The sequence below is a fragment of the Atractosteus spatula genome, chromosome 10 (genome assembly GCF_055471065.1).
Source record: "Atractosteus spatula isolate fAtrSpa1 chromosome 10, fAtrSpa1.hap1, whole genome shotgun sequence".
NCBI classification, from domain to species: Eukaryota; Metazoa; Chordata; class Actinopteri; order Semionotiformes; family Lepisosteidae; genus Atractosteus; species Atractosteus spatula.
Genome location: NC_142715.1, coordinates 29,421,133 through 29,447,736, shown reverse-complemented (window position 1 = coordinate 29,447,736; position 26,604 = coordinate 29,421,133). Strand labels below are relative to the sequence as shown.

At 39.6% G+C, this 26,604-nt stretch overlaps 3 non-coding genes across 3 annotated transcripts; 1 reads left to right on the top strand and 2 right to left on the bottom strand.

Annotated features, from left to right (window-relative positions):
- Nucleotides 1–316: 316 nt before the first annotated feature.
- On the bottom strand, nt 317–410 carry trnai-uau (transfer RNA isoleucine (anticodon UAU)). Its single transcript has 2 exons — nt 373–410; nt 317–352 (listed from the first exon to the last, which is right to left on the bottom strand). It is a non-coding gene; the product is annotated as a tRNA-Ile (tRNA).
- Nucleotides 411–18,479: 18,069 nt separating this feature from the next.
- On the bottom strand, nt 18,480–18,592 carry trnal-caa (transfer RNA leucine (anticodon CAA)). Its single transcript has 2 exons — nt 18,555–18,592; nt 18,480–18,525 (listed from the first exon to the last, which is right to left on the bottom strand). It is a non-coding gene; the product is annotated as a tRNA-Leu (tRNA).
- A 2,917-nt stretch (nt 18,593–21,509) lies between these two features.
- Nucleotides 21,510–21,581, top strand: trnaa-ugc (transfer RNA alanine (anticodon UGC)). Its single transcript has one exon. It is a non-coding gene; the product is annotated as a tRNA-Ala (tRNA).
- Nucleotides 21,582–26,604: the final 5,023 nt, after the last annotated feature.

The following is a 26,604-nucleotide window of genomic DNA, read 5'->3' as shown; positions in this document are numbered from 1 at the left end:
TAGATCTCTCATCTATCTGTGTAGAGATCAGCAGGGGGTCCACAGCTGATGGGAAATTAAGTAGTGACCTGCATCAGCTGCAAAGGAAAAAGTATAGGTTTATTCCATGCTGAAAAGAGAAGGAAACACAACGTGGACCCTTCTTCGGGTGTGACGTGGAATGAACCTTTACCTGTTCCTTTGATGTTAATTTAGACCGGATCTCCAGCAAATATCTAACAGGCTACAATCCCGTTAGATAAGGTGTTAAGGACGACCTATAAGTAGCAGTATCTAAAGTGGACAGGTGCTTTCAGTAGCTAAAGACAGGCCACACTGCTCCAGGTGAGGCTCAAACTCACAACCTCGCCATGATTCCGCTGTGCACTGCTGTATAAGTACCGCGCGCTGACCGATTGCGCCACTAGAGCTGCGCAAATTACTTTCCCTTCACACACTGACGTTGCACAAACACAGGGTGAAAACGATTTCGGCATGTTTTCCGTCTCTCCGTGGTAGAAAGGGACAGTAAAAGAGGGAGGAGAGAGATGGTCAGACACGTAAATCAGCCCGGCGGATTTACATTACAAATTTGTACATTTGTACATTTGTAGTGACATTTATGAGTCTTCATGTGTCTGAAACTGTCCAGTTTGTATTTTCGTTTAAAAAATCCAGTAAACTTGAATAAGACAAGAAGGCACACTGCACATCTGCGGAATATCACGTCCGAGTTTACAGTGACATCAGAGATTGAAAGCGAAGTCGTTTTTTATTAAAAGTTCAAGGAAACCTGAATATGTTTGCTAGACGTATTTCAGAATCACAGTGAAATGTAGTACGATTGCTGCACAGATCTGCAGTCTGCAATTAGAATGCTGTTTGTGCGTTGTATAAAATATGCCATTCAAAACTTTTCTAAAACTGCAGAGATACATTTCGGAATGCGTCTTCCTGTAAAAATAAAATATCTATTTTATTTGACTGGCGCTATAAGCTATAAGAGTCTGAAGCCAGCTCCACAAAAGAACTATATTCAGTGGGCCAAATAAGTGAGTATTTCACTAAGTGAACAATTACTGTACATCATAATCATATTTGTTTTACTTCTCCTGCCATTGCAATTTGTGCCCAAAGATTTTTTTAATTTATTTTCAAAATGTATTAGCCTTGATGGGAAAGAAGCTTAAATTTTGGGCGCGGTGGCCAAGTGGTAAGGCGTCGGTCTCGTAAACCGAAGAGCGCGGGTTCAAACAAGAAAAGAAAAGTTAATAATCCTTTGACAAAGCAACGGCATCCTCCACTGCTTGTCAGGATGGCTGAGTGGTCTTAGGTGCCAGCCTCAAGAGCTCAATCGTGTGTAGTGACAGTTGTTATTCACAATCGGATTTCTATGGAAGCCCGTTTCCGCCAGGGAGTAAAAAAAAAACGAGCTATGGTATCTCAGAATTGCGACTTAGTAACTCAGAATTCCGACTTTATATCTGACATTTGCGACTTCGAAATAGCCCATATTTCAATGTCTGTCCTTTTGTTATTGTAACGGATTCGGGTTCTAGGGCTTGTTCCCTCGCAGCTCCCACCCTAGTTCGTGCCTCACTGCATTGGCTCGAGCCCGGGTCTTGCCAGCTGAGCTAAAGAAGACCTTTTTTAAGTAAAAAAGGACATACAATGAGATACCATAGCGCGTTTTTTTTACTCGCTGGCGGAAACGGGCTTCCATAGATTTCCCTTCATGTTCATTAAGATGTGTAATTTGTATGTTGCTTATATAAGAACAGTTTCTTCAAAAGTTCTGTCAATTAACAGTGGAGAGCTAGCCGATGTACGTTTTCATGAAAACGCTCTTTAAGGCGATTACAAGTATCTTGAGCAAATCTGCGTCATATTTTTAAAAAAAAAAAGTTTAGCTCAAGATGCAACAGGAGTATACAGTGCCTTGCGAAAGTATTCGGCCCCCTTGAACTTTTCAACCTTTTGCCACATTTCAGGCTTCAAACATAAAGATATAAATTTTGTATTTTATGTGAAGAATCACCAACAAGTGGGACACAATTGTGAAGTGGAACGAAATCTATTGGATTTTTGAAACTTTTTTAACTAATAAAAAAATGAAATGTGGGGCGTGCAAAATTATTCGGCCCCTTTACTTTCAGTGCAGCAAACTCACTCCAGAAGTTCAGCGAGGATCTCTGAATGATCCAATGTTGTCCTAAATGACTGATGGTGATAAATAGAATCCACCTGTGTGTAATCAAGTCTCTGTATAAATGCACCTGCTCTGTGATAGTCTCAAGGTTCTGTTGAAAGCGCAGAGAGCGTCATGAAGACCAAGGAACACACCAGGCAGGTCCGTAATACTGTTGTGGAGAAGTTTAAAGCCGGATTTGGATACAAAAAGATTTCCCAAGCTTCAAACATCCCAAGGAGCACTGTGCAAGCGATCATCTTGAAATGGAAGGAGTATCAGACCACTGCAAATCTACCAAGACCTGGCCGTCCCTCTAAACTTTCAGCTCAGACAAGGAGAAGACTGATCAGAGATGCAGCCAAGAGGCCCATGATCACTCTGGATGAACTGCAGAGAACTACAGCTGAGGTGGGAGAGTCTGTCCATAGGACAACAATCAGTCTTACACTGCACAAATCTGGCCTTTATGGAAGAGTGGCAAGAAGAAAGCCATTTCTCAAAGATATCCATAAAAAGTCTCGTCTAAAGTTTGCCACAAGCCACCTGGGAGACACCCCAAACATGTGGAAGAAGGTGCTCTGGTCAGATGAAACCAAAATCGAACTTTTTGGCCACAATGCAAAACGATATGTTTGGCGTAAAAGCAACACAGCTCATCACCCTCAACACACCATCCCCACTGTCAAACATGGTGGTGGCAGCATCATGGTTTGGGCCTGCTTTTCTTCAGCAGGGACAGGGAAGATGGTTACAATTGAGGGGAAGATGGATGCAGCCAAATACAGGACCATTCTGGATGAAAACCTGTTGGAGTCTGCAAAAGACCTGAGACTGGGACGGAGATTTATCTTCCAACAAGACAATGATCCCAAACATACAGCAAAATCTACAAAGGAATGGTTCACAAATAAACGTATCCAGGTGTTTGAATGGCCAAGTCAAAGTCCAGACCTGAATCCAATCGAGAATCTGTGGAAAGAGCTGAAAACTGCTGTTCACAAACGCTCTCCATCCAACCTCACTGAGCTCGAGCTGTTTTGCAAGGAAGAATGGGCAAGAATTTCAGTCTCTCGATGTGCAAAACTGATAGAGACATACCCCAAGCGACTTGCAGCTGTAATCGCAGCAAAAGGTGGCTCTACAAAGTATTAACGCAAGGGGGCTGAATAATTTTGCACGCCCCACTTTTCATTTTTTTATTAGTTAAAAAAGTTTCAAAAATCCAATAGATTTCGTTCCACTTCACAATTGTGTCCCACTTGTTGGTGATTCTTCACATAAAATAAAAAATTTATATCTTTATGTTTGAAGCCTGAAATGTGGCAAAAGGTTGAAAAGTTCAAGGGGGCCGAATACTTTCGCAAGGCACTGTAAATGAATTCTCCCGCCCTACATTCCAAGATATGGAATCTTATTTTTCTTGAAGTTTCTGATGTTGGTCGTTATTGGAAATTGTCCGGTGATATCGACTCAGGTACTCAGTTGTTACGTGCTGTAATTCGATACATGCAAAGCATTTATATTCCCTCAAATTATTAATAAGGTCAATAATGTATTAAACATTACATGCCACTTTTTCTATAGATGATGCTCGCGATGGAACAGTGAGAAAGGCGTGCCTAGATGTGCTTGAACCAGCACCTTACTATCATTTTAGTCCCGACCTGACCGCACTGAGCAATGGTACGACAGAGACTCCAACGGGTGGTTTTCTCCATTTACAGTTTTTGGGTAAAAACCAATCTGAACTTTTAAGCAAGTATTTTATTTCAAATTTTGCAAAGTGTAAGTTTTTCTTATAAAACGTTGTTTCAGAAAGAAACTGAGCTGATGGGAATAGCCCTGTCAGTAGAATATTTAACTTTTCATCTCAGCTAGTTCTTCTGTGGAACAGGCTTCAGAACTCTACGTACAACGCCTTTGATGTCATTTTATTTTTACAGCAGACGCATCCGGAATGTTTTTTTTTACTTTTTATTTGAACAACAAAATAGATTCAATATAAACAAGAGCACTTATAACATCAGTAGAATCGTCAGGGGTACATAAAATAATACAATTACACTTTCTGAAAACGATTAAACTAGGTAAATCAAGATAAGGTCCGCAAAGTCTCTTGCAAAGGTATTTGGGTTTGCTTGAACCTTTAATAAAAAAAGTGATCTGAGACTTCCTAGCTTCCAGTCTATAATCTCACTGTAACTAAACTAGGATGTGATGTTTCGCAGATGTGCAGTGTGCCTTTACGCTTGGCATGTTCAAGACTATTCGTTGCGTGAGCTCCTCACTGCGTGTCCTGTACTGTATTGTGATTTCGTTGAGATTATCTACGAGGAGTACAGCGACTAGAACGCCTTGAACTTTTTTTTCGGTATACAGTATAAAAGAAAACGCTAAAGCACATACAAAGTAACTAACATTTCCTATATGTAGGTTTTCTGAGTATGTCTCTACTTCACTTAAATACCTTAGTGACAGGCGATCTCTTTCCGATATTTGTTCTGGCGCGGTTATTGATCCCATACTAAAGATTATTTTTATAAAGAACATGTCACCTGCAAACTGGTATCGGGAAAGTTTTATAATATTACTTTTTATTTTAAAAAAGTAAATTTATCATAACCTATATGATTTCTTACCAGCGTGGAGCTCGAATTCACAACCCCGAGATTAAGTGTTTGGTACTAGTTGCACCACAGAAAAAATGAAATCTCTTATTTATATTAAATACTGCGGCTCCTGTTCTTTTCTTCTCGTCAGAGAAGAGGTCGGTCTGGTCTCCAGATTATCAACTATAAGATCAGACCGTGCTCCTTTGTAAAGCAGTGTTGGTTCACATTGCTTATATGGGGCAACACATCAACTCGATGATCGTTCGCTGTACACGCATGCCCCCCCTTCACTGAAATAACGTAGACGAAGGAAACTCTCTTGTCTTGGGCTGCTGTCACCCGGAGCGCGGGTATTGCGGTCACAGCACAAAGTACTGACCACTATACCATCGCGGCGAGTTGGGACAGACTATCGTTAATGTAATTCAAATGCTCACAGTGTCTTTAATCTGATGGATTCATATACCGTGCTCATGAGAAAGTCACAAACCTGTCATCTACACACTGTTCCCAGAGCTGGATAGGTGATTCCAGATTCTACAGCTCTCTAGCAGTAGTGGAAATCAGGCTACAGAAATGGAGAAAATCTCTTCAAAATGTGGAAATATAATCCCGAGACGAGTCCTTTCTCAAAGGTCAACTCTGCTTGCAAATCACCCCTCCCCACATCGCGCAGTGTAGCGGTTATAACCTTCTATTACCACACCAAAGGGCTTCAGTGAGAAAGCGGGCAGAAACAAAGCGATTCTTTCATTTTTATGTTTTGCACGCCTGACGGGGTTTTACGGTGCTCTTTTCTACACTGAACTGATCATTTGGACACCGTAAGTCAAGAGAGACACATTTCTATGTAATCAGGAAACCAGGAATCCTAACCGTTAGCCCGTTAGTGCCACAGAAAAAAAAAACGTTTCAGCAAGATAAAATTGCAGGATAAACACATTTTTTTCTTTTTCGTAGGGCTGGTGTTTTGTTTGATTTAGCGAATTGTTTACACTTTATTTCTGACACATGACTTAAAAGGCTGGTCGAGTATATTTAATACAAGAGCGCTGAACAACAATTTTCATCTACCGTATTGTCATGTTTTTTAAAAAAAAAGCAAGTTAAATGCATATATAGTAAATGTTTTTTTTTCATATAATAGTGTTTATGGTCTGATAAACGTAATTCATTATTTAACGGACATTTGGTATAATTAAAAAAAATACTCATTCACGAATGTAAACATTTTTTACAATAACGTGTTTTATTGTGATCTTGCGCCCCGTGCAGCAATATCACCAGACAGTTTAATGGTCTGTCGTCCTTTTACAGTTCTGGGTTTTATTCTGTCTTCAGATGCACCAGATGTATTTTTAAAATACGTAAATAACAATTCTGGTGCAGCGAGGCATTCTGATTAATTCAGATTCACATTTCACGTGTGTTACAGATATCATATAATGTTTTTGTATCCACGCAAATCCTCGCATGAAGTTGATAAACTTTGCTTGTAACATATTTAACAAGGCACAGTGCCAAACTATTAAAATACATCAGAAATGTACCCAAACTCATCTTATTTATGTATTTGAAACGAACGGATGGGAGACTTTAACATGGCTTTCTAGAAATTCACTTTTAGGAGTTTTCGGAAGTCAGGACCCAAATATGCTCGTACAGTGAGGGAGGAGTGCTTGACTTCCTGCTTTCAGCTCGTGCATTGTTTCTACTTGTGACCACCAACAGAGAGAGCTTTACCGGTTCACAGAAAAGTCCCAGGAGTTTTCTGGGGTAAGAGGGAAGAATAAGTGTAATAAATGGAGATGTTATTGCCGCTGGGGAGTATGAAGGCGGTTTAGCGAGGCGGTGGTGTGTAGACGGAGGAGACGCGCATTCCGCACGGGCAGCGCAGAGCAATGAATCACATCTGCTGCGCGTTGAGTCCTCTCCTAAATAACCGCTGAGCCCGGACACACACAGCCTCTCCAGCCAGTGCTGGAGATTTTAAAAGGGTAGTATTTTTTTAATAATACTTCAGAAGGTGTTGGAACTGACTCTTTTGCTCAGTTGAGGCTATAGGAATCTGTGTTTCTTTTCAGGCTGTCAGGAATAGCGCTTATTATATTTTTTTCTCAGACTAAACAGTATCGTTTGGCTGAATTTCAGTTAAATGCCTAGTTTAGGAAGATCAAGAATGAGTTAAGGAAGACAGAGGTGGAGACTAATGGAAGTTATGAAAGCCATTAATGGGTTGTCTCTGCTTGAGCTTGATTTAGACCTTAGTAGGGCAAAGTCTAGGGGTTAATTGCAACAAACTGAAAGTGAAGTACTAACAGGCATTCAACCCGTGTTTAGTACACAGCTGTGGTCTGAAGTTGTGCTCCACCTTAAGTCCAATTGTAACGAACGTTGCTGCTGTGCTTAGTCCACAGCACTATACTTAACCTGTTCTCAATTGCGACGAACACAAAGTAATAGTTGTTGTCCCCTAGAAGTGACTAAACTAGTGAATTGTTTTAAACCACCTCTTAATATGGCTTGAGTAACTTAGTACCATACTTGGTGTAACGAAGAATCGCATTAGAAGGCTCCAAAATATAGTGGAAATAATATTGTTACCATGTACTGAATTTATGCATCCGTTGCTTGAAAACATTGTAATATTTAATTAAAATTGCTTAACACTCATACCACATTTATTCATAATGAAGTTGATTAATGTGTGTATTTACAAAAGTGACATTTACTAATTATGTTGAATGTTAATCATTACTAGTAGCTGTGAAGTTTAAGGTGCTAGGGAGTGAAGAGAACAGAACCTAAGCTATTATTTATATAAATGTAGCGTGAGGCTTTAATGTGTTCTATAAAATCGAGGAGTCAACTGGATAGATTTGTTAAGTATTTTAGTGATGGGTCTCTGTATTCAGAGGAAAGCAGGGATGAGGAGGAAATAGGTGGCACCCAAGCATGTTAAAGGAAAAAAAACTCAGCATCTTAAAAGTGATTTATGATGGTTTACAGTCCCTTTTCTGTCCTGTGGCTGTGATCCAATGACTGTGTTGAAACAGCCAGGGTTGTGCTAGCTCTTGATGGACTGGTATGCAAACCAAATGACAGAAAAGCAAAGCGTTGTTTTACAATTCTGAAAGCTCGTTCAATGTGGCTTCTTGTGTTTTTATGACTCCTGTTATAGTGCTGGTCTTGTAATGTTGTTGGATTGTGCAGAGGTGTCAGAAGATACTGTTATAAAGGATAAGCATGAGTTAGCAAAACAACTCGCCAGCAAGCACTTCCCCACTTTGAAAGGAAGATGTTGGAACTGATTCTGAGAAGGTCAGAGGAACAACAATTGTTGTATTTATTTTCTCAGGTAGTTTTATAAGTCTAATTTTCAGTAAAGTTCTGTTAAAAATAAATTAATGTCAAATTAATACAGTAGTGTCCTGTCTCAAGCCCACAGCTGCAGTTCTCATTTGTTTTGTGACTAATTGCAATTGAGTATCCCTCATTTGGTGGATTGTAGCCTCAATGCAATTCTTACATTTAAAAACTATATTTAAACTAAATTTCCTGACTAATTTTAAACAAGAGACAAAGTAATTAGCGTGGCCTATGAATTAACCTACTAATCATATGAAATGTGCTGATGCACAGTCCCCTGCAATTCGGGCTAAATAGTACAACAACAATGCTGAGCCCTGGGAACTGGATTAAGCACAAAATGAGCTGAGCTCCAACTTTGTTCCAAATGTTTATTAAGCACAAGTTGAGCTGAACTGAAAGGAAGACATTGGAACTGACTAAAAAATAACTTAATTTGAAATGTACGCTCCTACTGATACAGGAGAGAGAGAAAATCAAACTTCTGAAAAGTAAGCACAAGGCACACCCTGCTAAAGAAATGTATTGCCTTAAAAAATTGCTTAGAAGGTCAGAGGAACAATTGTTTTTTTTTGTTTTTTTGCACAAGTTTAATTTCCAGTTCTGTTAAAAATTAAACTTAACTTTACTGGTTATTGGTCGGGTGTTTTGTAACGATTTAGCTATAACGATGTGTCCACTTATTCATCTGGAGTGTTAAACAAAATTAATGCTGCAATAATACAGTAGTGTTTAATTTCAAATGCACAGCTGCGGTTCTCATTTGTTTCATGACTAATTACAATTGGGTATCTCATTTAATAACGGTGTAGCCTCATCAGGTGAATTGTAGCCTAAATGCAATTCTTAAATTAAAAACTAACTGATTTGTCAGGAAATTTAGTTTGAATATAAATAAGAAACAGAAAAGTAATTGTATATTAATGTGGCCTACGTATTATCCTACTAATCAGAAGTGTTCTGATGCACAGTCCCCTGCAGTTCAGGCTAATTAGTACAACAAGGCCGAGCCCTTGGAACAGGATTAAGCACAAGTTGAGCTGAGCTCCATCTTTGTTCCACATGTTTTTGCTGCAATTGAACTCGGAGTGGGAGATGATCTCCAGAATGTACCATACTAACTTAGCACGCGGCTGTGTTTTAACTTGGGAAGTCCATTGCAATTGACCCTATGGGTTTATATACATGGGTTTCTCTGCATACACTACCATAAGGGAGGAATGGTGAGTTGGAGGGAGGGCACCAGTTTGGTTTATCAAGAATACACCAAACTGAGTAGAACTACAGATCCAACCATTCAAAATGTGCAAGGTATGCTGCAGTAAATAGCAGTGCTTGTTCTGCAAAGAACTGTAGGATACTGCATGATGTATCAAAGTAGGGTGAAATATCTTGTAAAACTGCCAGGCGGAGCTATGAAAGCTTAATGTCTCATGTGCAGCATTTGCACTGTTGCTAGAAAATGTTTGGTTTTGAATCCCTGTCAATACTGAGGGACAATCTTTTGTCAAGTACACAATTTAACAGTCTAAATGGTACATACAATTTAATAATTGTAAGCTTTGTATAGCATTGTTAAAAATTAAACTGATTAAAAAGTACACTGAAGTGTTATAGAGGACACGCGTTGTGTATTCTCTTACATTTAAAAACAACATTCATTTAAATGTGATATGAAAGATTAATAAAGAATAATATTGGATAGGCTGTAAGCTCAAAATATTACCATAGTCCACTTTCTTTCTAAACATCTGCATCAATTTGTCTCGTTCACCCATGATTACTTAAACATTTTGCCTGCCCTTTTCAGCTTTAGCTTTGTTTGAACCCAGCTCCTGGCATGAGTTTTCCTTTAACAAAAACATTTCTTTGAAAAACTAAAATAGTAGATTATATTGATTTGTTGCTATTTCTAAATATCACAAGATGTTCAAAGTTAAGTGATTTATTAATAACAACAATAATTTCAAACTGCTTGTATTCTAAAATTGTATTTTATTTGGGGGTGATTTGTCACTGTTTTCACAAACTTCAATTTATTAAACATCTGAGATATGGTGTTCCAGACCTCTGTTTGCTTTCTGAAACTCCATTTATATTTCCTGTTTTCACACAGATAAGAATAAACTGCACGTGCAAATCTTTTCACAAGTGTAAAGATGTTCTGTGCTCAATAGCTCTTTAACACAGTACGCATTATGTCATATCTTTAAGCATCAGTTGAAGCATTCTGAAGTCTGACAATCGTAAAAAGTTACCAAATACTATTGGTGAAACTGTTAGCTGTCCTGGATAAAGCGATTAGAAAATAGTTGGATTTACAATAGTTGGATTGTAAGAAACTTTCTGATTTTAATGGGATATGGAAGATATTAATAATAAATGATTGGATGGTCTAAATGGAAGATGTATAGAGGAGACATGTTGAGTCTTTTCTTTTCAGCTTGAAATTAACTTTTGCCTACTATGTATATTCCATTGCAGACATTTTAATGCAACGCAGCTCCATACTTCTCACAAAGTCTAGGCTAGGTGTTACACCCCACTGTGTTTATGTAGATTAGACAGTTCTACTTGGGGAGGTGAAAGAACTTTCAGTTTTCTGGTGTCATTGTTGGCCTTTAACATAAGGCAATCAGCAATCAAATGTCCTGTTTTTTCTTAAGTTGAACAAAGATGTGCCACATGCATACAGTGTCATGTTGTATACTTTTAATGCTACTACAGTACAGCTTGTGGGAAATACATTTGTCCTGTATCAAAGTTTAACTTACCCTACACCCTACATTACAAACTGAGTGAATTCAACAGAATCGTCGGCTAAAAGCAACATGTCAAAATGTTCCCAAAATAACAAAAAGTGAACGAGTTGAGGATTCGATAATAGAGTAATCATAACAATAACTCCCGAGTTGTTTAATGCAATCCAAACGAAAGAAGGACACTTAAATAAACATGAAAAGACTATTTTTTCATTGACGAAAAGTAATGTCGCACTCTCTCTTGTTTAATCTGATTGTTTTATTGCTGCACAGACTAAAACCAGAGAGAAATAGCACCTCTTTCTTTGAAGCATTTTGTTTATCCTATCGTGTATCGGTTTCCAATTATACAAAGAAAGTTATGAGAATCTCCAATTTACCATACCTATGTTTTCCTGGAGAATGCAAAGCCCTTTTGCCTCTGGACCAATCAAAATTTATGGATGTGGTTCACCCCCAGTCCCAAAATTGTGAAATGGAAGAGCGGCGTAGCAGTCGGCTCTGGCTGTCCCCTCTGTGCCGACACACTGCACATTCAATCCCTCCTTCTCTTGACTGATGGGCAAAAGGTGGATCACAACATGATTGATTCTAAGTCATTTTTGATAACAATGAATAGTCACCTTCTTCCCTTCTGACAACGGCCTCTGTTTCTGCTTCCTGCTTCTATTGTGTGTGTGTGTGTGTAATAGAGTAAATTTTTATAGAGAAATGGAGGCTGGACAGTATGCGTTACAATATAAACATTTATATTGATTTAAATCTTGTTTTGATTTAAATCACAAACGCGTGTTTAATTATGTGTTTTTTTAATCATAATCAGACTAATGCAACATAAATTGATACAGTATCTTTGTCTTCTAAGTATCTTAATAAACTTTCAGCATAGCTTTCTACCCATTTAGATTTATATTTCTTGGGATTTTGGGATCAAACGTGGAAGGATTAGATTGTAATCGTTTTTATTTTTCAAATACGTTTTAGAAAAGTGTAATCTATACCTGCCCAGACTGTATGCCTTCCTAAACCCCGCCCTGACCACTTTCACTCCTGTCCTGCTCTTCCCTGCGCACCCCAGCCGGGCGCTCTTCGGCCTCTGCCCAGGACGAATGTATATTTTGATATTTACACCCGGCGCGGCACCGAGGGAGCGTCTGCATTTATAACTTAGTTTTTAAAATTAGTCAAGCAATATGAAGCATCTCCTTTTACTTTTAAGTCCCTTAAATACATTGAGCACAGCTTTCTCACCACTTAAGATTACATTTTGATACCATTCATACACAAAGCAGAAACTTTCTGATGACATACAGTACAAGTGGAAAGATCTTTAATTTAACTCTTTAAGTCTTTAATTTTGTTATGTTATACGTTTTAGGAACGTTTCATCTAAACAAACACCACAAAACTATTCTCTGAATATTCAGAAATGATTGTATTTCTGAATGTTATGTTACACCTACAGTAGTTCATTGCTTTAAATACATCAAATTAAGACAGTTAGGTGTAGCACTTTAGCTCTTTGTTTCTGAACCAGGGAAAATCTGATCATGTTTCTCTATAACAATAATAAAAAACTTTATTTTACATATCACCTTTAAAAGTGGCATCTCAAAGCAATACGGTAGATCGAAAAACACTTAAAAGGGACCAAAGTAAATACCAGACAAATGCAAACGCGTTTTTAATAAAATGCTTTTATTCATTCAGCAGAGAGTGAGAGGGACATCCAGCAGAGAGAGAGACACACACCGGTTTCCATTGACAAAAGTAATTGTTTTTTTTCAATTCCTCTTGTCTAACAGGAATGTTTTATTTGTGGACAGACTGTTAGACTAGAGGAAAAGAGCGCCTCCTTCTGCGAAGCATTTCGTTGATCCGATCACAAATTCTTTTCCAGTCGCACGAAGTAAGGGTTGAGAATCTCTGATTCACCATGCTACTAATGGTTTCCCGGAGATTGCAAGGCAAGGCACTTTTGCCTTTGGACCCATCGAAATTTACAGACGTGGTCCACCCCCAGTAAATTTCAAAAGTCACAAGATTTCGAAACACGAGGGCGGCGTAGCAGTCGGCTCTTGCTTTCCCGTCTATGCCGATGCACTGCAAGTACAACCCCCCCTCCATCTCCTGAGTGATGGGTAACAGTTGGATATCTGGGAGAATTATTCATCCCACTGGCGTCTGTGAATTCCGCTCTGTAAACGGTGCTTCCTGGGGGGAGATAGACGGCGGGGACAGCATCAACAAATTCCTGCGCGGTGGTGAGCGGAGAGGCCGGGATGGAGTGTCCTGAGGCGGTGTGTGCTCTGCGGGGGGCAGAGCTTCCGCCAGGCATTGCAACCTGCGCGGCGGGGAGAGGCACTTTTCGGGAGACAGCTGCTCAACTGTTTGACTGCTGGAACATACTGTCTCCTTCCTCTGCATTTTCAGGAGTGCCTCTAGCCTCCCAATCCTCCCCAGTAATGCGTCGTACTGCTCCCGCTGCTGCTGAAAAGTCTCCACACAGGTGCTGCTTCTACAGGTTGGCACCCTGGCCAGTGGCCGAGAGCAGAGACCTACGGCCTGTGGCAAAATAACATAATTCATGTAAGAAATAAAGTCACACAGTAGTATTCATCAGTTGCGGAACAGACGTCAAAATAAACTTTTCTTTTTTTCCGTCTTACCGCTTTCTTTTTTTACTGTCCTGGTGGTAGATTTCGAAGATCGTTTCGCCCGTGCGGTGTTTTCTTGAAGAACAGGCTACGAAGATTATAATTATTATTATAATTGAATTTAAAATTCAAAACGGCAATAATACCTTGTAATATGCGCTGTAATCGCGTATTTCAGATGAAGTCTGCTGTATTTGCTTACCCTTCGCTCTTTGGAAGCTGGGGCGGCAGAAGCACCCCGTCTCTTCCCGTGAAAGGTCTTGGTCTCCATACTGTACTGTGGTCCCTGTAGTGCAGGTTCACAGTTTTTTTGGTGATGGGAGCTCACCCAATCCCTTGGTGTATTTATGCTATATTCACATGTACGGCTAGAATGTTCATTGTCTTCCAATGAAAGGCGGGTGCCTTTTGCCGAAGTCGGGAGACATTAGAGGCTTGCCACACCCGGACTGTTAAACCAACGCATTAGCACGTCAAAGCCCATTGACGACCCGGGCGCAATAGTTGTTTTGTCCCTTGATTTACTGATCTGCATTAATTATGGAAATCGAGTTCCTGCTCTGTGCAGACGACCTGGTCCCGCTGTCGCCCACAGAACAGAGGCTGCGCCAGAACCTGGCACTGCTGGAGCAGCACTGTCAGACCTGGGCGCCGACAGGCAAACTGAACAAGACCAGAGTTATGGTTTTCCAGAAAAAAAGCCAGACCTCAGGGAAACAGGTACAAATTCACACTTAACAACACATTAACACCTAACAACGGGAGCAGGGACGAATTAGGCCAGTAACCACTATTGTTAAACATACAGAAAATAATATTAAAGTATTGAAGTATTGGCTTTAGTATTAGCCATACAGAACATTAAAGTGCCCCTTTTCCATTCAGCGGGTGCCTGAGCCGCTGTGTCCTATCTTCTGACAGTCGCTGTTGTGAATGCCTGTAGAGTGTATCTTATTTTTAGTACTATATTTTTGTATTATATTCCCTATTAATCAAACTCTAAGAGTATGTATCGGCTTGTCCCCTCCTCCTGCCCCTCTCTGTGTACAGTAGAGCCTCCTGTCCAGCCAGCACATGTCCACAGACATTCACAACAGCGACATATCATAAAATGTTTGCACATATAGTTAAATTATTAGTTGTTTTTCAGGAAGTTAAAAAAACACTTGAATTACTTATCCAGTCTCTTGAAATAAAGTTATTTTTCAAGCAATGCAACAAACGTCGGCAATGTGTTTTTTTTTAATCCAACATTGACAGCCACATCTTAAATCATGTCAGTCAGCTCTTTTTTCTCTATTTGAATTGTGGCTTACACATCGCACGACTTTAAAACTAGAAAGACATGTTTCGATTCACATTAGCTGGTGAGCCTTGTTAACAAAAAAACAGACAATACACACGGAGGGGGAGGTCAAGCGAGAGAGAGAGTTTTTTACCCTCTGTCTAAAAACCCAAATAACCCGGGGCAGAGACTCTGGGGGGGATCATTGCGTGGTACAGAGCGGAGCTCAGTCAATTCTTATGGAATGTGTTTTCTTTCTTCTTTTTTTCAGCATGGAATAAACCTGTTGCTTGATTCATACGGATTGATTCATATGGATGCCTGGTTCCGCCAGGGATTCAAAACATTTTTTTTTTAATCGGGTATCAAAGGGAATAGCAGTATAACCCTGTTCATGCACAAACAGTGGCATGTTACATTATTGATTTGGGTGTCTCCTCTTGCCAGAAAGCTCTAAATTACATTTTGAGCGTGGTTTTTGATTTTTTTTAAATTGCATTTTGAGCACGGACAGCACATACAAGGGTTAATTGCACAATGAACTGCGCCAAGAAATTTAAAATAGTCTTCTTTAGGTGTGATACAGTCTTTTAATACAGTCTTTGCTGTGCTCTTGAGGGTCCTTGTGATATTTCGAGCTCTGGTTGAATGATAAGTGTCGCAGTTTATTTATGGGTTGCAATTTAGAAAAAGTCAAAAACCGCACTCAAAATGCAATTTAGAGCTTTCTGGCAAGAGGAGACACCCAAATTAATAATATAACATGCCACTGTTTGTGCATGAACAAAGTTATACTGCAATTTTCCTTAGATACCCGATTAAAAAAAATAAATTTTTTGAATCCCCGGCGGAACACATTCCATAAGAATCAGTGCTTTTATACAGTATATCGCCTTTAAACACATATATTTAAACACGCGTTTACGATTTAAATCAAAACGTGATTCAAATCAATATATATGTTTATTTTGTAATGCATAGGTGACTATTCATTGTTATTAAAAATACTTAAAAATACTTAAATTCGATCATGTTGTGATATTTAGAAATATAAATTTGTTTGGTGCGAATGAGGTTTTATTTAATCTCTGACCAAGGGAAACATTTCATTTTTTCAAAGAAATGTTTGTTAAAAAATAAAGTCATAGTTACATGGGATTCAATCACAGACCATGTGACATGGGAGTCAGGAACCTAACCCACAGCACCACCGGCACAGTCACATGCTGAGTGCTGAAAAAGCACTACAGAAACATTATCGAAAGACAATGCACAGATTTGATAAAGCTATAAAATAATGTAATTAGGCACAGAAGAAGTTTACAGCACAGTACAATAATATATGCTGACCATGACTTTAGAAGCATAAATTACCTTACACTCAATTTAAACACAAGCTGTCTTTAGCCTTCTAAGCTGGTTCATACAGAAATGTAGAGAACCAGGCTCAGAACACACAGCTTCATTAGCGAATACATATGCAGGACAACTGGAGAAGACGTTTTACAGTGGATGGATTTTTAGAAACATCCCATCAGTGACATTACTGAAGTCAACTCCTAGGTAACTGTCGTGTGGATAGTTTCACAAGAATCAGACAAAGGTTTAAGCATCGCTTGTTCTTGATAAAACTGCAAAAAAAAAAAAACAACAACCCATAATGTACTTCTTTGCGGCTCTGTTTGCCCAAATCATATATTCACAACGTGAAATTAGAAAATAATATTACGTAACCAAAATCCGCAATATGGAAACAGAACCTGTGTAATTTTTGACAGATGATGTACTCGTAACATTTTTACGAGACGAACTACAACATTTAAAAAATGACTTGTATGTACTTGATATCTCTAATCAATCCACGGCGAGATAGTTAAAGCAGAGTCCCAGCACAAAACGAAACTAAAACGCCCTGGGCATACCGTTTCGCGCTTCTTATCAGTTGCTCAAAAGTAATTTGACCGTATGAAATGCATAATATAAACCTAGAAACATATACGTGAGCAGTATTTGCGTAGTATCGGTGTCAAGATATACCTCTCAAATACTGTAAATCAAGTTAAAAATATCTCAAGACCGATTCTGGTCATAATGAAACCATGTTTCGTGTACGTTTTCTTTATAGTACCGAGACCAGCCATATACTGTATGTTTATGTTCCAAAATTAATATAGTTTATGGCCTTCACACGCGTTACAGTATGCTCCTATTCTTTTTATGCTCAGCTACTAAGATTTCCCTTCAGTGGTAAAATTCCATATGAATATTCAATACTACAACGGGCACAGTAAAGACGTTTACAGTAAATCTTTCTACGACAGACCAACGGACCACGAGTCCCCCTGTCGGTCAACCAATCACGTACCGCGGTACCCCGCGTCATCTTGCGTCAAAATGCGCGACGCCATAGCCAATTACCTCCGGTACGTGTCTGTACCGCGCACTTTGAATGGCTGCATCTGTATAAATTGAATTGTTCTATTTTTCAGGCTTGCATAGTCTTATTCATATTTCAGTTAAACCTTTTCTTCTGTAGTAATTTCATTTGATATTAAAATTAGTCCTGATTTACAATTTTTGGACATGGTTCATCTTAAAGAATTTTGTACTAAGTTTCAGTTTCAGTTTAATCGTGCCCAGAAGCTACCAAAACTGGTAATGTTCACGTAATGTGTAATGCAAAAGCAGCAGTTGGGGTGGGAAACAAAAGGCATTTCTTGGTACGAATCCTAAAACTTCATAGATGGCGTTCTAGGACTTCTCGCTTCAGATAAAACTGTCAATACATCATAGATTTCTACTCAATCAATATCAGCAGTGCTATCACTACCGAACGCTAAATATAGATCCTGGCAATAATTCATGAGTTGTTCGTTAGAAAATTGTTTGTTTTTTTTTAACGTTTTCAATACCAGACAAAAAGTCGAAAGTTTCAATTTCATACAACTGATGAAATCTCTCTTCGATAGAAGTTATAAGTACAGTACATCCAAAATACTGCGGAATGAATCAAATTTACATGTTTCTTGTGGATCCAGAAGATCATTTTGAGACTCAAAAAATGCCTGTTTTTTCTTTTTTCGAGGACGAAGGAGTAGCAGCAGGAGTAGCAGTAATGGCAAGAACGTGTTTAGAGTTCAGCACTTCTCATTTCTAATGCAGAGCCATCGACTCGGAAAGCACCGCCCGCAATAAAAGAAATTGCAGAATTGGTCTGTTCATGCTGCCTACACGCTTTGAATTGCTGGCATTTTCTGCAAGCGTTCCTTTTTGAGGGTTCATGAAATTCCTCACATTTGAGCCAACACTAAAATATTTCATTCGGGGTCGCCTAATTCATAGTGCAAACCGAATCTACAGGGGAATGCTGTGGCACATGAAGCCGTTTGTTATTCTGTTGTGAGGTGTGAGGGGCGGAATGCAAATTGAGTTGGTGAATAGAAAATGAAACAGGAGTCACTTCTTGAGCTACGAATTCCAAAAAGTATGAAAACCTGTGCATTTTAACAGTGCAGAATACTCACAAATTGCACTGAGTTGCTTGCTTTCTTCTGCTGCTTTTATATTTCAGTCATTCCCTGTCAGCTAGCACTGGAACAATTCAAGAGAGGTAAAAACTGAAGCTGTCAGGAGTGGGATTTGAACCCACGCCTCCATTTGGAGACCAGAATACCCAAGCCAGCTGGAAAGACACATGTCCTTGAGTCTGGCACCTTAGACCACTCGGCCACCCTGACAAGTGAGAGCAAGTGGTGTGCTGAATGCACCAGTAGTTGACTAAACTGAGTTTCTTCCCTGAAATTATTTGCTTGCGAAGAGCCAAGTTGCCTTGAATGGATCTTGGAAATCAAATATACGGATGGATTGTTATTCGGTTGTGAGTTTTGAGGGGCGTATTATAAATTGAGTTGGTGAAAAGGCGCTTTTTGTTAGTCTGTCGGGAGGCTGCACAAGGTGTTTAGAGGGAGAACTTCTAAAAGGCAGGCTCTCTATGTTTAACATCAAGAAAGATTTTTTTTTTCTCAATGGAAATGCTCTTTGGCACTTTCAGCTTTACGTAGGGAACAAGGTCTGCCGAGATCACTTTTGAGCCAGTGCAAATGGTAATGTGCCACCAAGCACATTTAATATTGGCTGTGGTAGCGAGCTGCTTTTGTTTGTGAAGCTTTGAATTCTTTAAGCTGAATCATCGGCAGGAGTAGCTTATTAAATCTTTGCTCATAGCGCTCCATCAGAAATACCTTGTCCATGTTCAAAAAAGATCAGGGGATTTACTTCATGCTTTCACATAGCATGCCTTACACGAAAGATTTAAATATGGAATTGATTGTGCTTCTTGATGTTGTTCCTGTGGTTGCCTTGGTTACAATGGTGAACATTCTTCCACGTTCTGCTAGAGTATCCACTGGGTGGGCTTTATCAATTGGCTCGGATAGGTCATCAGTGCTCCGTCTCCAGAAAAATAATCAGCACTGTCTTTTTTCTGTGCGCATGACCGTCTTTTAAAACATATAAAATCACAAGTTCATTGATTTCTCCAAATAACAACAATACATTTTAACCCAGCGGTTATCATTCCTTCAATCCAATAGTTTCACTCCAAGAAAAAAGCAGCGCAATATATAGAGAGATGATATTCAAAGATTTCAACGTTCTTATTGGATTGCCTGTATGCAGATATCGCTCAGAATTGCTAATATGATTTTAATTCAGTTTTTCTCTACTACTTTCAGAGTCTTTTATTGACCTTGCTGAAGCAGAGAAGTGAAATAATCACAAATGCCACCAGTTGTGCAGCTGTTTCTGGTTAATAATGATTAATGCAAAAAAAAAACAGCTCCTTACATTAAGAGCAAGAGCAACCAACGCGCTCGCTTGTTGAGTTATTTTCCGAGCTACTCTTCCTTAGCTGTGTAGAGGTTTGATGGGTTTACTGAGACAATTATTCATTGTAGCAGTAATCACGAGGTGGTTTGTTGTTGCTTTTAGAAAATCAATCGTCAGAACAACTAACAACACACACACATGGGTTCAATACACGAGATACAGTTATTAATATAAATTGTGCACCAAACATACAGTATACTAGTCTGCCTGGATACAAGCGGCAGACCTTACTGTGAGGGTTATCAATATACAAGGTATATAATCTCGAAGAGATGCAAACACAAAGAGATACACAACAGAGAATATATGTCAATTATATCGTTCGGTTACCAAATCGCTAATTAGTGTTATTACCCACTGTTACTCTTAACTCGGAAGTAAATGCATTACTCATGAATTAAATTGATAACAACTTGTGTTGAGGTACAATTGAATTCTCGAGACGCAATGTAGAACATGGGGTTTACTTATCCACTGTGTATGGATTTGGAATTTCCTGGCACGAACACCAAACCAGCTGACAGGCTCTGTTGCAGCCTCGGTTCCAGCGGTTGTCCAATGGGCGTTGTCCCGGCGTCCTCTGGCTACCGGCCAACCAGTCGAGGTGCAGCTCAGAGTAGGACAGGCGGAGTGCGCAGGACTCCGAGAGAGTCCGGCTGGCTAGTAGAAAGTCTCTATGCACAGAGTGTGACCTCACAAGTCACTCTTTTGCCTGGGAAGAAGCTGGTTCGTTCCCGGTCCAGCGCTGCTTCTGAACAAGCTATTCAGGTTGTCGACGAGGGGTCCAACTGTAGGCTGCCGTTGATCAAGCGGAGCATTCACGTTGGTAGAATTCTGAGTACGTACGGGATCCTCGGCCTCACGCTTAGAACAAAGTCCAAGTCCCAGTGCAGACAACAGCAGTTGTCACGTGATTGTCTCTGACGATGCGCGAAAATGGCCAAGGAGAGCCCCGATCGGAGCTTGCGCTCCCTTTTTGACCAAGACACAGATGTGTGCTGATTGGTTGAGAGTTTGGCGGGCATTGGAGACCCACGTGGTATTACCATGCCCTGCCAGTCCCTGATTGGTTGATCAAGGTGATATGAGTCACTTACTCTTGACACTTAGGAATACAGTCCAGATGTCCATTCGGAACTCCCTAGACTGATAGGCACCAATGGATGACCATTTATCATGATAGCCAGGCTTAGCTAAGTGCATCTCCGTTTGGGATCTGTCCCTTATCAAAATAAAATATCTTAAATCAGCCTGCATGAATACTTTCTCTGTGGCTGCACCACAGAGAGGGAGAGTGAGATGGGGCCTCATTTAGGAAAGCACAGCAACGCTTAATTCTGTCTTATTAACAAGCATTGCTGCTACAGCTTTAAAGTTATTTGGCGAGCATGGACCTCTGAGAAGGAGTCTGAATCCATCAAGAAGACAGGAATTCTAATATCGCACTGCCGTCTTGTGTACAAAATATTTGTTCAGCTCTAACGTGTGTGCGTTGACAAGACATCTCAAAAGGACGTATTAAATAAGAAAATGATCCTTTCTGTTACCATTCCTGTGGTTGGAGCGTTGTTTCACCCTTTTACGTTCTACAATATTTACAGACAAGGTTTTATCACTGGAGTTGTACAGAACAAGTGTGCATCAGTCCATGAAAATCATCAGTACTGCTGTTTTTCTATGCATAGTTTAATCAAGAGCACTTAAAAGATGGATTGTGTTCTGTGAGCACCTGCACATCTCTAAGTCACTTCCACAGCCTCCTATGTTGGAGATGTAGCTCAGTGGTAGAGCACATGCTTTGCATGTTTGAGGTCCTGGGTTCAATCCCTGGCATCTCCAAGTGCTTTATGTTACTGTACTCACATCGCAGTCTTCTGTTGAGTGAAAATTCTTTACTCGTGTTCATAGAGAGCCAGGTTTACACAATTAAACTCGAAGTGCTACAGTGTTCTCTGCAGTTTTAAATGTACCTCCAAAGCATTTAGTTCTGTTAACTACCAAAGAATGTGAACTAATTTAAAGTCACATTCAGGAAATCCAGAGAACGTCTTCACACTTGTCATGGCTGTTGCAGAAAAACCTCACCCAGGATGTTGAATCTCACCCGGGATTTCCTGAGAGATCATTCAGCGAGCGAGTCCTCCCTCTGGACTCCACACTGAGCTGAAAGCTGCGCGAATTCCTCACTGTGTGTCCTGTACAGTGTAGTACAGTGACAAGAACGCCTTGAGTTTTTTTCCGTATGTGAAGGAAAATGCAAAAGAGCATGAAAAGTATTGATGGTATAAAATATCCATGGTACAACTCGAGAAAGATCTGACGGACAAAACAATGACATTTGATGATTACAAGAGAAACACAACCGTCCGAACATGTGCTTGGATCCTGAACGCTTGCGTTAAAAGACAAAGCAAAGGATATAACCTGTAAATGTCTTCATGTCTTACAGTTTATGAAATGACACAATTTCTTCCTTTCTTAATAATTTCTTACTTTTGATAGATGCTTTTTTGAACTTTATCAGAATCACAATTACAAACATTTGGGGTTAACTGTTATTCACATATTCTAACGAAGAGAAACGTTAGTATCTTCCGGTGTGTGAGCCCATTTCTCAAAAAAGAAAAAAATAAGTTATATAAATTTAATTATTCTATTTTGTAGGCTTGCATAGTCTTATTCATATTTCAGTTAAACCTATTCTTCTGTAGTAATTTCATTTGATATTATATTTATCCTGATTTACAATTTTTGGACATGGTTCATCTTAAATAATTTGTAATTAGTTTCAGTTTTGGAAAATCGTGCCCAGAAGCTACAAAACTGGTAATGTTTGCATAATGTGTAATGTAATAGTAGCATTTTGGGTGGGAAAACAAAAGGTATTTCTTGGTATGAATCCCAACACTTCATAAGCGGCGTTCGAGGATTTCTCGCTTCAGATAAAGTTGTCAATACATCATAAGTTTTTACTCAATCAATATCAGCAGTGTTATTGCTACCGAACGCTAAATATAGATTCTGGCAATACTTCGTGAGATCTTCGTAAGAAAATCTAAAAAAGTACAGAAGCAATCAACGCTTTTTTTGGATCGAGAAGAGGATAATTATGAGACTCAAAATATGCCTGTCTTTTCTTTTTTCGAGGACAAATGGATTATTGAGGTGTAAAGATATGTTCAAAACCAAAATCATCTGCTATTGCTGCTGTTTCTTTGATAGTTTCTTCAAATCCTTCAATTGATCATTGATATCGAGGAATAATATAATACAAATTGTGGTTTTCTGTGAATTGCCAATTTTATTGTAATTACATCTTCGTTTACAGATGTCTTGCATGTATCACAAGGTATAATAGTCGCCGTGTGTCCTCAGCTAAAATGTTTTAAAAAGTACGACAAAAGTACAATATGCTTAACAACATTTATGGTTATATCTATATTAAAATGAAGGTAAATATACCAAGATATTAAACAATTTAACAGTCCTAACCTCATAATGCTTGTGAAGTTTTCCAATAAATCCGAACTCTAATTTTGAAATATTATTGCTGAGAATGCAAAGAGAATACAAAGATCAAAATCAATGAGTGAAAATACAAAAGTACAGATGCAGCCATTCAAAGTGTGCGGTACAGACACGTACCGCAGGTAATTGGCTGCGGTGTCGCGTATCGTGACGCAAGATGACGTTGGGTACCGCGGTACGTGATTGGTTGACTGACAGGGGCACTCGTGGTCCATTGGTCTGTTGTAGAAAGACTTACTGTAAACGTCTTTACTGTGCCCGTTGTAGATATTGAATTTTACCACTGAAGGGAAATCTTAGTAGCTGAGCATAAAAAGAATAGGAGCATACTGTAACGTGTGTGAAGGCCATAAACGATATTAATTTTGGAACATAAACATACAGTATATAGCTGGTCTTGGTACTTTAAAGAAAAAAATACACACCAGTATTCCATTTCTCCCTAAACATTTTAAGCATCGAAGTCTTTAACTAACGTGATACCGGAGTCAACAAGCATACTTTTAGAATTTGATTAAAAGGGAATATAATATAGAATCGTGTATCTCAAGAATTTAATAACGGTATGATTATATCCGTGTACTGTGACAGGGCTGTGTAGGGCTGTTTCGCCTCCCTGTTCATGCGAGTTGTCTTGTAGCCTACTGGTCTACGTGCGTGACTAACAACTGGCAGTTGTGTGTTTGAATCTAGCTGGTGCTGGACTTTTCTTTTAACAAACATTTCTTCAAAAAAATAGAATAGCGATATTATGGACAATCAATTGACTTTTATATTTCAAAATATCGCAACATGATCGATTCTAAGTCATTTTTGATAACAATCAACAAACAAACATTTCTTTGAAAAAATGAGACGTTTCCCTTGGTCAGAGATATAAATATATAAATAAATTAAATTTAACTAGTGTGTGAAAAAGTGGTAGTTTTAAGCTTTTCTGCTAATATAATATGGAATCGCGTATCTAAAGAATTTAATAACGGTATTATTATATTCGTGTACTGCGACAGGGCTGTGTAGGGCTGTTTCGCCTCCCTGTTCATGCAAGCTGTCTTGTACCCTACTGGTCTACGTGCCTGACTAACAACTGGCAGGTTGTGTGTTTGAATCCAGCTGGTGCTGGACTTTTCTTTTAACAAACATTTCTTCGAAAAAATAGAATAGCGATATTATGGACAATCAATTGACTTTTATATTTCAAAATATCGCAACATGATCGATTCTAAGTCATTTTTGATAACAATGAATAGTCACCTTCTTCCCTTATGACAACGGTCTCTGCTTCTGCTTCCTGCTTCTATTGTGTGTGTGTGTGCAACAGAGTAAATTTTTATAGAGAAATGGAGGCTGGACAGTATGCGTTACAATATAAACATTTATATTGATTTAAATCGTGTTCTGATGTTATCCTTTACAGGATAAAAATGACCAGAACAGCAGCCAGGGAAAGGCACTCCTATTTTATTTAAAACACAATACGCCAAGAAATGTGTCTGATGCATTAGCAAGTTAAAACAATTGGGTCGAAAACCTGGGCGTAACACCATTTCCTTTTTCTGATCACTCGCTTTCTAGATACACATCTCACCTGTCCTGTTCTTTGTTTTCCTGGTTTGCTGATTATGCCTGCTGCGGTCCACTCCTACCCTCACACCTAAAGAATACTATTTTAAATTTCTTGGCGCAGTTCATTAACCCTTGTATGTGCTGTCCGCGCCCAAAATGCAATTTAAAAAAAGTCAAAAACCACGCTCAAAATGCAATTTAGAGCTTAATAAGATACACTCCACAGGCAAAATTAAAGACAAAATTAAAGACAATTAAAATCTGTAATCTTTCCACTTGTACTGTGAGTCATCGGAAAGTTTCTGCTTTGTGTAAGGACGGTGAGAAAGCTGTGCTAAATGTATTTAAGGGCCATCAGTGTAGCTGCAACTGCAGTTTGCTTGGTACTTCTGGCAACAGGAGCGGTTTGCATTCTTCTCTGGAAGAGGAAGATGGGTAAGAGTTAATTACCAGTTTACACATAACAAGTACTGCACTGTCTCTTCACATTACAGTATCTGTCACTCATACTGTCAGTGCTGTCTCTGTATTCTGGATGTGTAGTTCAGTATTATAGAATGGTCTAGGGTCACACATGAGAAGTGCCTCTCTGTATGACAGTGATATTGGACTGTATTAATATAGTACACAAATATGAATTTAGAGATTCAAAGTTAAAAAACTCCTGGTGACTGTGTTGTCTGCAGACTAAATAACATGACTTACTGCTTCATTCCCAGGGAGAGAGATGCTGAGTAAAAAAGTCTCAGTCCCCTCAGTGGACAGTGGAGACTCAGGTGAGACTCTGCTGAAAGGGGGAGGGTGATGGGAAGGGTCTGTGGAAGCAGTGATGGCCAGTGTGTGTCTGTATTTGTTGGTGGTCAGGAGCAGGTGGCTGTGGGAGCAACGATGTTCAGTGTGTGTCTGTTGTTGGTGGTGGTCAGTAGTCTGTGGCTGTGGGAGCAGTGATGGTCAGTGTGTCTGTTGTTGTTGTTGTTCAGTAGTCAGTGTCTGTGGGAGTAGTGATGGCCATTGTGTCTGTTGTTGTTGTTGGTCAATAGTCAGTGTCTGTGGGAATGGTGATGGTCAGTGTGTCTGGTGTTGTTGTTCAATAGTGTGTGGGATCAGTGATGGCCAGTGTGTTTGTCAGTAGTTAGTGGCTGTTATTGTTGTTCAGTAGTCAGTGTGTGTCTGTTATTGTTCAGTAGTCAGTGTGTGTGGGAGCGGTGATGGCCGGTGTGTCTGTTGTTGTTGGTCAGTAGTCAATGGCTGTGGGAGCAGTGATGGTCATTGTGTCTGTTGTTGTTGGTCAGGAGTCGTGGCTGTGGGATCGGTGATGGTCAGTGTGTCTGGTGTTGTTGTTCAGTAGTCAGTGTGTGTGTAAGCATTGATGGCCAGTGTGTGTCTGTTATTGTTCAGTAGTCGTGGCTTTGGGAGTGGTGATGGCCATTGTGTCTGTTGTTTTTGGTCAGTAGTCAGTGGCTGTGGGAGCACTGATGGCCAGTGTGTCTGTTGTTGTTGGTCAGGAGTCGTGGCTGTGGGAGTGGTGATGGCCATTGTGTCTGTTGTTGTTGTTGGTCAGTAGTCAGTGTCTGTGGGAGCAGTGATGGTCAGTGTGTCTGGTGTTGTTGTTCAATAGTGTGTGGGATCGGTGATGGCCAGTGTGTCTGTTGTTGCTGGTGGTCAGTAGTCAGTGTCTGTGGGATCGGTGATGGCCAGTGTATCTGTTGTTGTTGTTTGTCAGTAGTCGTGGCTGTGGAAGCAGTGATGGCCAGTGTGTCTGTTGTTG